This window comes from Tyto alba, unplaced genomic scaffold (genome assembly GCF_018691265.1).
Source record: "Tyto alba isolate M040663 unplaced genomic scaffold, T.alba_DEE_v4.0 Super-Scaffold_16, whole genome shotgun sequence".
Classification (NCBI taxonomy): Eukaryota; Metazoa; Chordata; class Aves; order Strigiformes; family Tytonidae; genus Tyto; species Tyto alba.
In genome coordinates, this window is record NW_024881278.1 from 14,720,544 (window position 1) to 14,733,251 (window position 12,708).

The 12,708-nt window shown below is 36.9% G+C and overlaps 1 protein-coding gene and 1 long non-coding RNA gene across 2 annotated transcripts in view; both read right to left on the reverse strand.

Annotated features, from left to right (window-relative positions):
• Window positions 1-1,307, reverse strand: part of DNAH14 (dynein axonemal heavy chain 14) — a 48,856-nt gene extending 47,549 nt beyond the window's left edge. Inside the window, exon 1 of the mRNA XM_032989250.2 lies at window positions 13-1,307. The gene's annotated coding sequence lies outside the window, so the exon portion shown is untranslated. The remainder of the gene's footprint in view (window positions 1-12) is intronic.
• A 243-nt stretch (window positions 1,308-1,550) lies between these two features.
• Window positions 1,551-11,989, reverse strand: LOC116960815. Its single transcript, XR_004406605.2, has 4 exons — window positions 11,148-11,989; window positions 9,982-10,116; window positions 3,225-3,392; window positions 1,551-1,637 (listed from the first exon to the last, which is right to left on the reverse strand). It is a non-coding gene; the product is annotated as an uncharacterized LOC116960815 (long non-coding RNA).
• Window positions 11,990-12,708: the final 719 nt, after the last annotated feature.

Consider the following 12,708-nt stretch of genomic DNA (forward strand, 5'->3'; position numbering starts at 1 on the left):
AGCAGAACTTACGTGCTTTCCTGAAGACAAATGTGCAAAGCCAAAAATTTATCTGTGCAAAATACACAAATACAAAATAAGTTGTACTGTGAGCACTGAAACTAATGAAGACTGGCAGTTTCCTAATCTGTGCTTTAATACTCCCTAATCACTCCCCAGAAATATTTCCATCTTCAATTTTCATGCTTGGATTTCTCCCCTCAGCTTTCTCTCACATCACTTACTAATTAAACTAGGCAATTAGCAGCATGTATTGTGGCTGATGATACAAACCAGAATGCAGTTCCTCAGTGGTCAGATACTTCCAATATCTGGGATGGAGACCATTCTGCCTTTCTCAGGACTGATAAAAACTGAGGTTCCATTACATAAACCCTTATTTTTCACAAACTGAGAAGTTGTTCCCATTCTCCAGATGTTTACATCTCTCATATAACTTTAGATGCAAGAGATCAATTAGTTCAAAATCCATTGAGAAGAAACTGATAGACAAACTTTTTCTTCTTCTTCTTCTTTTTTTTTTTTTTTTTTTTTTTTTTTTAATAGAAGGAATTTAAGCTAAAATACCCCAGGTGTGGTTTTAATCCAGTCTACAAAATTCAGGTATGAAGGTTTGCCTGGAGGAAGGCATTCTTATCTCATCAGTCTCAGAAAACTATTTTCCTTCATCATCACCTGCATGAAAGGGAAAGGAAACCAAAAAATGGACTGTGCCAGAATATTGGGGATTACGATCTTTTAGAGCTTTCTGCCACAGGTATCTGTGAAGGATGACTGTATGAGGAAGTTCAAAAAGGGAGAAGACAAGTTCATGGTTAATAGGTTCATAAACAGATACATGGCAGTGCTACAGCCTCAAATGTTCATAATCCAAATATTATGGATACTAAGGGAGTAGAAGGGAATTGTACTGCATAAAGCAGTCAGTGAGGCCTGTGTGGTCTCCCTAAACAGCCCCTACTCCTGCTGATGTTAGAGACAGAATCCTGGACTTCACTGATCCCACTGCAGCAATTTTTCTGAACCTTCAGTTCTTAGCAAGTATATGTCATCCCTTCACCTTGTCATGCCACTTCAGAGGTTTTTGATACAGTATTTGAGAGCAAAATGAACACTTGTTTAGTTTCACTTCAGGACAATAAACAATTAAGTCAACTCAGTCATTATATTCTATCATTAAATTTGAAAAACACTAATACTTCTCTTCTTTTACACAGGTGAAAGTCACACAGTACATAGGAATACGTTTTCACAGGTTCATATAGTATATAATTCCCCATTGACTAGACTATTCTGGTTGCAATGACTCCACTAGCACTTCTCCAGATTTTCAATGATATAAACCAGATCAGACACTACTGCAATGGGTGAAAATTATAAAGTTTATGCTGGAGCATCAATCCAAACTTCACAGAATTTGCAGGGAAGTAGTCAAATAATTCAGTTAGAAGACATCCATTGCTGTTTCAAATTTTAAGTAGCAGAGAATAAAAAGTTTTAATAAAGAAATATAATTTCACATACATATTTCCAAAACATTCTCCTTCCTCTTTGGTTGTTGCTTTGTGTTTCCTTTCTGTTCTTGGTCTGTAAAATGCTGTGCGAAGAATAGGGTATTTTTTCTCTACTGATGATGACTGGGAACAAAGGGCAGAGAAATACATTAATATTAATAACTATTGAGTGATTATATATTACAATCTAAAAAAAAATCAGAGAAGGCATTTAACAGGTATGGAAAACATTTTCAATGAACTGATGGATTAACTCAGTTTTAATTACAGAATTTTTCTGATTTAAGATATACAGCATTTTACGTTTTACTTTTAAAAAGAATCTTGATAAATGACTTAAAAATAATGGTGCTTACAGAACTAAAATTAATGTCTAATATTTTCATGTGGATTATAAAATTGTTTTTTCCTGTTTCCATCAATCTAAGCCTAAATAGTTAAAAACCTTCAGAAAAAGAAATTCTAAATTTAGAACAACAAATCATTGTTTTTCAGGATACCTGAGCCAAACACTAACTAAATGAAAATACTTCTATCAATCATGTAAATTAGATTAATTTACATGGATTTATAGAGGGCATAAGAGATTCACATATATAAAATGTAAAGGTCTGATTTTGGTTATTCAAGTTAGCATCATAAAATAGAACTTTGCTACCTGATATGAGTTATGAGAATAAACAGTTTACACTGGATAAGAAAAAACTAAAATAATATAAACCAGAATGTAATGTCTCTGCCTCGTATTTGGAAGATACAGTTTACTGGTATGTGAGGCTCTCCGTTGTACTCTGCTCTGGAGAGACAGAGGGCAGTGGGTTATAACAAATTAAGGAGATTCCACCAACAGTAACAGGACTGTAGTTGGGTTTTAAGCAAAAACACTTTTCTTCCAAATTCCCATATTTTAGTTGATACTCAGAATCAAATACTTCATCCAGGAAAATGCTTCACAATAAATGGCAACCTCTGAAGTTTTTGTTACAAGGTTCCTAGGAAGAAGACTTTCACTCCCAAGACTGCACAGGCACTAAATGTGTAATCAACATGTATTCATAGAACATTTTCCCAAGAAGAAGCCAGATTAAAAAAAAAAAAAAGTACATAAAAATACTGTAAACCTGGGATTATCCCATGTATACCAAGGTTATCAAACAAAGAACGCCTCCTACACATTAGGTTAACATAACTTTTTTCAGTCTTACAAAGCATCCCAATATCCCCAAAGCTGCACTGGCAAACAAAATCAGTTTTGCAAAAATTACTCTAACACAGATTCAAACTCCCAGAGAGTCTCTACAAGCCCCTATATTGTACTAGAAGTCCATTTATATTTTGATTTTGGACCCCTCTTAAGACACCTCTACCACCAGCTCAGCAAGGTCACACTTCCAACCGCTGCAGCTGCCCAGGCCCGGCTCAGGCTGGAGGCCTTCAATTTGTGGGTGCACAAGTTAACCCTGACTCCAGGATTAGCAGCAACTGACCAGCATTTCTAAAGATTTAAATTTGGGCTTTTGGGCACCCAGATTTAGAAAGGATTCAGGAACATGCATGCTTTTGTATTTAACTCTAGTTTAAGACAATATGCAATTGTAGCAGTAAACTCTAAGTCAGACTTTTAGTATAATGGAACTATAGCTAGGAGGATATTACTTCACAATTAAAGTATTAACACATAGTCTAGTTTAAAATCATGCACATTCTCACCAGTTCACTGTTGCCTCTTTCGCTGCTGTCAGCTGGTTCACATACAATATACCTGCCTTCTATGACAAGCAGTACCTCTGCCCTCTCCGCTTCAAACCAGAGACGAGATATTAATTTTTCTTTCAGTATTTCGTTTTGCTCATCCATCTGGGGTACGTATTCTTCAGCCTAATGGTAAGAAAGTAACTATTGAATTAAATCTGCAGCAATGACTGTCTCCCCACTATACCCTCAGAGTGAACTTCATACTTGAGAAGGTCTGCATGACTTATTGGAAATCAGGTGGTGTTTGGATATTTGCTATATGGTATTTGGATACCTGCACTGTTGGAACTGAAAGCTCACACAGTTGACAAATTAAAACCAGTTAATTGTACAGTAAGTGGCAAATTAAACATTATTTGCTTTGAAAAAGGAATAATGTAGAAGTATAAAGGCTAACACATTTAATGCATTAATCATAATTTAGATAAAAGAGGAATGTACATTTTTACACGGATATCTACAAGAAAAAAAAAAAGAATTTCTGAATTTTTAAAGAATCATATACTATATAGCGTATATATGAAAAGTTTAAAAGTGTCTGAAAACATATTCTGGCTAAATCCAGCCAGAAATAGTAATCTAAAAAAATCTAGTTCAAAAAAGACCATTGTACTTTCTAACCTGGATGATATTAATACAAAGTAAAAAAAGCATTCAAAACCAGGACAGAGCAGAATTCTTCATTCCTGACTTGCAAGTCTCAGATATCATAGTAGTTTATTTTCCCAGTTAAGTCCTGCTTCTCCATTCCCTCACATGCCTCAGAATCATAGCATCATCAAAGCCCAGATGTGATAATATGTAATGTGTTAAAACTCTTAAGTATTATAAATTTTGACTGTTGTCTCAATCTCCAGAAGCTGATTTGTAACAGTTAATTACGAACTGCAAATATATGTATAAAATCAAATTTAAATTGAAATAGATTACTGTACACCAACATCTGCAAAATTAAGGGTAGGATCTGGCTCAACACATGCTAGTTCACTGCACAAAACCAGTCTGTTCTGTGTTCACCACTTGTAAATGCTGCTCTACACCAACATCTGCTTAAAAGGGTCAAGGAAAAGCAATTTTATCCTTCTACTTATTTGGCCCTTGCGATGGACACAAGACAGATATATACTAGGAGAAAGCAGTCTGAAAAGGACATGTATTTCCTTCATCATCTTCATTTCATATGTTATTATCTTATAGCCTGTATCTCCCAGAATTAAAAGCTCTTATTTCCCACCAAAAAAGTGACTGATGTCCCAATGGCCACCATCCAGAAAAAGATGCTTTATTTGCATCCCATTATAAATCTTGTGAACTATTTAGGCCAAATACTTAAATTCAAGAAGCACCAGTGAAATTATGTTGCATATTGCATTTTCAGTGATCTAAACAAATAGAGTGCATAGAAGAATAAATCATAGAATCATCGAATCATTTAGGTTGGAAAAGACCCTTAAGATCATTAAGTCCAACTACTAACCTAGTGCTGCCAAGTCCACCACTAAACCATGTCCCTAAGTGCCACACCTACACGTCTTTTAAACACCTCCAGGGATCTGCAAAGAATTCCAGAACTGTAGATTAAAAAATGGATGAAAGCCCAAATCACAATTCAACAATATTTAAACCCCGGCACCAGAGTTTATAAACAGTGTTAATGAAATATAGACACCATACATTCTTATTTTTTTCTTGTTATTTATCCAGATCTTCAGACAAATTCCAAATGCCACTTGAAGTGTTAGTTGCTATGGCATATTACATAAGAGAAGGTGCATGACACAGGTGAAATAGAAAGATCTTGCCTTGCTTCACATTCAAATTGCAAGAGGCTTAATCATTGGCTATAGTCTCTTTCGGGATTTTGAAACTCGGTGTAACAAGTCAATGAGGCAGGCTTGCTTACTCCAGTGGGAGTTAAGGCAATTTAACAGCAGAACATATTTTTACGAGGCTGCAAGCGTAGCTGATCCCTTGAGCTCAGGTTTTTTTCTCCCTTTTCTCTAGGATCTATAAATAACCTTGTGCATCAGGCCTCAAGTCACTCAGTTGATCTTAAAATTAGGAAATGGAAGGAAGGAGGACTTGTCTTATCCCAGTGGCTGAGATCTCTTCTGAAGCCAGACAATCTTCTTTAGATCTAGCTGTATCCACAGTGGTAGCAGATCACTGTGCTCATTAAATTAAAGATGAAATGCAAAATGGTAAAACATGAACGTACCTTACATTTTATCATGTGCTGAAGAGGTTTGCTGAATTCTGATCTAATATTAATGTGGAAGTTTAATCTACTTCTGAAAACTGGGTAACCTTACTTTTTTGGAAACATAAAAGCGTCCTATGTTGAGAAGTGGCACTTTCCCCCTTCTTGTGGTATTACTTTATTGATGCTCTCTCCTCACCACTTTTTACCACTCAAGTAGTAGCTAATATTCCCAGAATCAGTACGCTTTTGGACATCACCTTCAGGTTCCTCAATCTATTTAGTGCAGAACAGGTGGTTCAAACCAATGCAACAACTAACTGTGCACCAGAATTGATCAGGGCAGTTCACAGGCAAAGTTAGCTCAACTGTGGAAGTGGTAAGCTTCAACTGAGTAGCAATGAACTCTTTATCCATAACATCCACATCCAAAAAGACTGAAATCATGCCTTGAAGTGGCATATATACTAATAATGCTATATAGGCAAAATATTTTTTGATACAGAAGCAGCTATACTAGCAAGAGCCATGCAGAAGTAATCAGTACCTCTAACAGCAATATCTCACATGTATTCTAAGAATCTAATCCCATGGATCTAGATAGGCCCTCTTCCAGCTACACCTCCAAGCTCCTCCTGTAAAAGCTTGAGGTGTAATATCATTGAGGAAAATAGATGGGATGACTATGACCTATTCATTTCATTAACTTTTAGAACATAGCAAGATGGGAGAGCTAAAAACAAAGGAAAACTGAAGAAGACTGAAGACACTATTCATTTTTCTTGAACAGAAACAAAATTAAAAACTGCCTTTTGTTTTGGCACAAGGATCAAAATGTATTAGTCAAAGTATAAAATATAATAATTTATTAAGGACTCAAATGATCAGATAATATAAGGACTTGAAATCCAGCTCATGGTCAGTTGAAATAGTCGATCTTTTCAATTCTCAGCAAAAAATGTTGAGAAACTAATAAAATGCATATCTGCTTGAAAAATGCATCATTTGTTAGTGTCTACCTGTGTTGTAGATACCTTAGTAAATGAAAACATGCACATTTGGTGCTGTAATGAAGTGGGACAGGATATCCAGGACTTATCAGTGTTATCTTCTCCCTCAGCAGTTGTAAGAAACTATTTAATGGCTTTACAGCTGACCTATGATACATTTTCAAGACACAAACCAAAAACCTGTCTTAACTGCTTGGCTTTTTCTAACAGGGGCCCGCGACACAAGCTCAAAGACAGCCCACAAGCACTATGTTATTCATACAGCAATGCTGCCACCAACCAGCCCTGAGACCCTCCTTGAACCAGAAGTTACATAGCTTTAGTAACCCTCAACTGGTAATTAATTTTATTGCTTATAGTATCACATAACCTGAGACTCTTCAGGGTCGATTTTGCTTTCTTACTACCATAAAGAGTTCAGTGGCTTTAACAGGTGAGGTCAACTTCTTTCCACCCCCTCTCATCACATTGGAGCCCTCTAAACACAGGAAAGGTGGAAAGCTAAGCTAAACTCAGCCATAACTAAAGAGAAGACCTACTTATACACTAGAGACAACAGCTTTAATGTTTCTATGTTTAGGTATCCACCATGCAAGTTTCCTTTCTGGCTGGACCCCCCTCTGGCTCTGCTCACTGCCCCCGTGGCTGCTGACCTGGCCATTACCTCCAACTGGGAGCCAGCGGGCCAGCTGGGGCCGGGCCCTTGGCCACGAGCGGCGGCCGTTGGGGGGCCGTTGGGGGGCCGTTGGGGGGGACCGTTGGGGGGGACCGTTGCCGGGCACTGAGGGCTCCTGGCTCTCCCCAGCCGGGCTGTGCCGCACGGCTTCTGTAGCACCAGCCTCGGTTCCTACGTCCCAACCTCTGGCCAGAGGGCAGTCATCGCAGCAATAAAACCCCGCCACTGGGAGGTGAAGTAAGGTTAATTTTTGGTGAAAACCATTTCATTTCTGGTGAAAACCGTTCAATTTTTGGTGAAAACTGTTCCATGGTAATGCTGAGTAAAAACCAATAGTAAATGAGTTCATTAACTTCTATCAACAATTTCTGTTGTGTGGCTTGGAATCATGGAGAGACACTTCAAGCTATGGGAAGTTCAAGAAGACATTAATAAAGCAAATACTTGGCTGAAATAATCAGATGTTACTATACCCCCACCAAAGTAGATTTTTTAAAGGTAAAAATATTTAAAAATCAGTCTGCTTACAAGTTTTCTTGAGCCCCTAGTGTATACAGATTATATCTCACAACTTGTTTCTCATTATTCATAACACTATTGCATAATTAAAAGAGCAAAGTATACTTTAAGAAATGTAAGGATATTTTATCAGAATTGCCAGACTGTCAGAAATCTGAAGAGGAAAATAAAAGTCTGCTCAGGACTAGCTCATCCATACTTGATTTGACTATAAATGGTTTTTCCTGAAGATGAAAATGGTGACTAATCCTTTATTTGGTAATCTGAAATGCATATATTCAAATAAAAGATTATTTTTTCAAACTTATTAATATGAATAAGTCTGGCTTGGTGAATCAGTCACAAGTGTCATTCTAAGGAAATGGATTCTCAAGAGATATAACAAATAATTAAGTACTTGCAGGAAACTCATCTGTTTTTCCACTTATGCACAGGAGATTTACGTGCAAAGCTCCTGTTGAAGCTACCTGTAGTTAACATTGAGCAGTTATAAGAATACAGAGAATTGGAATGCTTAATTTGTATCTGCAAATTTTCCTGTTTATAAATGTTTGGGGGTTAGAAAGGATGACTCCTGAGAACTGAGACTTTCAATACTATCCTATATTCTTCTAGGATAAGATCAACTGAAAAATGTTCACTTTTAGTGCAAGAATAAAAAATTATTTTCTAAGGGCTACTATGAATCTGGATGCAATTAATTTGAGAAGCAGGTCTGATTATGTTTGTTGGCTTAAATAACTGCATGAATCTGATTAATACTTGTAACCAGAAACATTCTATGTGGCTTTGAAATTAACTTCCAGTATTTTACCTTTTTTTTGTAACACATGACTATATTGACAGATTGTTTTGTAGACTTTTGTAGGGTGATTTCTCTTTGTGTGGGAATTTTGTGCTGAGATAAATAACATTACTGCAAAAATGATTGAAGAATAACATGTTCCTAATCAAAAAAGTAAACAAAGTTAAAATAAATAAATGCTGACAAATTCAGTTTGCTACAGCGAGCACTGTATTTCATTAGGAGATATGAAGTAATGTTTCTAAAAGAGTTTTGACCCTGAAACATTACAAAAATAATCTGATGGCATTCAGGAATGGCTGGTGTATATTACTAGGAACTATGATTTTCCAGTATGATTAATAAATTCAAATATTTTTAAATAAAAATTTTGAAATCTTTAAATAGTGCACTCAGTGAATATAACCAAAAATAACTAGAACACACTAATCAGCAAAGCAGCTAAATCCACCTGAATCCTACAGATTTTCACTGAATTTTTTTGTATGGTAGTCATGTGAAGGACTACTTGTAACACATAAAGGTACCACTGTGTTGGGAATCCAAAAATGACATGGATAAGTATCTATGGACTTGTAAGAAACCTATTTGTAGTTATAGGCCAGCTAGTATAGGAACTGATACAGGAAAATTTTTACTCATTGGTATAAAATGATGAAGCCAGATTCAAATGTATTCTTGCAGCAAAACCAGTACCAAATCCCCTAAAAACAGTATCTCACATTGTTTAGTGTGGTGATGAAGTACCAAAGTATGGCCCTAAATAGCAAAGGTTATGCAAGTGTATGTCTAAAGTCTGTGGCCAAAGCATTCTGACACTCATGAAGGATCCAGTGGAGAAGAGATTTCTTGAAGAAGCCTTTATGAGTGGTTTTTGCAGAAGTATGGGCAATACACCGATTTTCAGGGAAAAACCATGGTGGAAGCCAGTGTTTCCCTGCCGCTTCCGAGGGTCTCCTGGCCAAGCCAGCTCAAAAGGCCCCTGGGCATCCCTTTGCTGCATGACGGCTCCCATTTACCTTCAAAGCTTGCTGAATTTTCACATGCAAAACATAGTGCCAGCAGAGTGTCATGTTCTCTGGCTTTGCTTTTTCCCAAGTGGTTCTCTTCCTACCAGGAGTGCAGCCTGGTACTGCACGCTGAATTACTTTCACATTAATTACAGTGACACTGATCAGACTGTGTTAACTTGACTACTCCATGGATGTGACATATAGATTGCTCCCCAATGGATTCTCTGATATGTAGCAAAATGAAGTATTTTCTATTCACAGAAAAGATTTAAGGCACATAGGTCACGGTCTGTTTGGATCTCTCAGATCTGCAGGACAAGATACTCTGTAAATTATTTTATAAGCTCACCAGGAAAGGAAACAAAACACGGCAAACAAGGGCTCAATCCCCTTTGCACATGAATTCACCACTTAATTAATGAGCTTTCTAACTCACAAGTTCTCTAATTCATAACTCTTAACTCATGCACCCATGAGCAAAATAGTTACCCAGCCAATGGGAAGAGTGCTCATGCCTCCTCTTCCTCCATTGGGGTGTGGGTGTCCCTGGATGCAAGGAAGCCTCAGGAGTCCAGCTGCCATTAGAGGCACTTCCAAAACTTTTTGTGTATGTATTTAAACCTGCTGTTGAGAAAACACATCAGTTTCAAGAGAAAAACAAAGAGGTTAAGGAACAGGATTATATACTTAAATGACATAAAACAAAATTAATAACAATATGTTGTAGAGAGATAGAAACTTGTGAACAAAACCCTAAACATACTGCATCAGAACTGACAAGACTTCAAATCAGACTGTTCCCTGATAAAAATTCATAGTAGTCCTTATGAAACTCTTAAGTTCTGCACTCTTTTTCACATGAACTAAATACTTTTATTATTCCTTTATTAATGAACAAAATTCACTATGTCGGTATGAAATTAATTTATGGTTTCTTTCTTAGTTTGCAGGCACCAACAGCACAGAAAATGCTCCCAGAACTGGCCTTAATTGTCAACCTTACAGTCAGTTCAGCTGGCAGACAGCTTCCTGCTGGGAACTGGAAGGCAGCCTAAACATTACACAGAGGTCAGCAACAATTACCATTTAATATGGCAACTCTTATTGAAAAAAGAAAAAGGAAAAAAGCCACATAGACTGGACCCCTATGATTTTCAAATAAACATCACTTACTGTTCTGTATTAAAATTTTTCACCTTAAGAGAGCTGAGCCTTTGCCCTAAAAGGCAGAAACTCCTAATTCTTTTAAACTAAACTGACGAGGCTGTTCATGACCTTGCTTTCTGCAGGATTTATTTTGTCTTCTGAGTTTCATTTAAGATATAACAACAAATGCTGATGTGTGTCAGCTCTGCAGACTTAACTGAGACTGAATTTCTACTGTTCTGCAAGGCTAGTCCAGAACCTAATAAGGGAAGTCAAAGAAGATTCTTCATACTTTCTTTATTCTTCTTAATAAAGAAGAAAATTCTCAACTTCTTTATTCTTCTTAATAAAGAAGAACGATTAATTTTATCTTCTCTGAAAGCATGGCTTTCACAGCAATGTGCTAGGCAAGCTACTGATGTTAGACTCCGCTAAAACATTGTATGCTCTAATCTTTGAAAAGCCAAAAGGGAGAAGCACATACAGGCAACAAATATGCAGACAGGTACCTGGCCCAGCTCTTGCTATTTTGTTTTAAGATAATGTGTTCCATATGACTCTTTGAAATCCTTCACAGAAAAGTATATTGCCAACATGTTGGAAAAATGTTGTTGATCCACAGGTTACAATGACTTCCATTATTCTCTATTGGTGAAAAATGCTAAAAGCAGCATATTTGGCTAACTGGTCTGAAAGTATACAGCTTTCATTCTGTAATACTCCAAGAGGTTCTAGAAGACCACACCTAGGAAAAAATATGATTAGAAAAAAAAAAAGGAAAATTTAGTAAGCTGTTAGCCAAAGATTTTATTCTGAGAAGTCAGTATGGTCCTTTTCCTACAGATGGTTATGCAGCTATTTGCCTCTATCCCTCAGCAACTCCAGTCAGTCATTGACTGTCAGGAAATGTCCTTTACCATGTGTCATTACATAAGTTTATTCATAAACTTGATGGAATACTGAGGAAGAGCCTGGGTAGTCAGATGATTAAATGTCTGGTGCCTTAAATAGAAATAATACATAATAATTAAAACTCTCAGCCATTAATGCATAAATACAAACATGCACACAGAATTTTTTCTCATCTCCATTACAAGATCACTGAAAAAATATTGAGCTGAGAAAGATATACACCACTGATTGATTATTCATGCCCATCACTGTGGTAATTTCTCTGGGCTGGAAGATTCAAGCTGAAAGCAGTATCATGAATAATTTTTATGTTTGTAAACTGTGAATTCATGATACAGTAAAAACATCGCTGCTGTTGGCATAGATTGTCCATAGGAAAAGGAAGGGATCTAAGGGAACATGAAATTGTTTGGTATTACTAATGATGATGTTGATGGAGGATAGTAACTGTAATAAATTGTTTAAAGAAAGATCTTTTATATTGTGCATCCAGTAAAAATAAAACTGATGAAGCTGCACACATAGTTCTGGTAGAGAGATTTTAACTCTATATCAAAAGAAACTTTTGAAACTTCCATTTTTTTTCTGGAAATGTCACATTAGTTTCTACAAGCTAGTTATCGAAACTAATCCATCATTCCTGAAATGAACCTCCTCATTGAATCTTATAATAAACCCACTTTGTAAGCAGGGTAGCTTGTTCTTCAAAGCCTAAGCACTACACTGTATTTCCATTAACTGAAATCGTATCGAGGCATCATCCGTACTCAGTCAGCAGAAGACCATTACCTCACATGTTCTTCTGAGCACCACTCCCACTCAGTCTGGAGGAGGGACGCAGTGATATATTGAGGACTGCACTGTGGCAGCACAACCACCGCGAGTTGTGCGGTTCGCCTACCTTTCAGCTGAAGCTGAGGAGCTGCATCCTTTGTGTGTTTGAAACTGCAGCTGAGCTCATGTGGAGTGCCCAGTAAGAAATCCCTCTCTCGACACTAACTGCAGTCCATCCTTAGACAGGATCAAAACATCTGACAACAGAATGTTGTTCAAATAACAGCTGAATATATACAACAATATTTACAGATAAACAGGAGGAAAGATACAGAAAATGTAAATTTTTTTTACAGGAATCCTGAGACGGTCTAATTGTGGCCC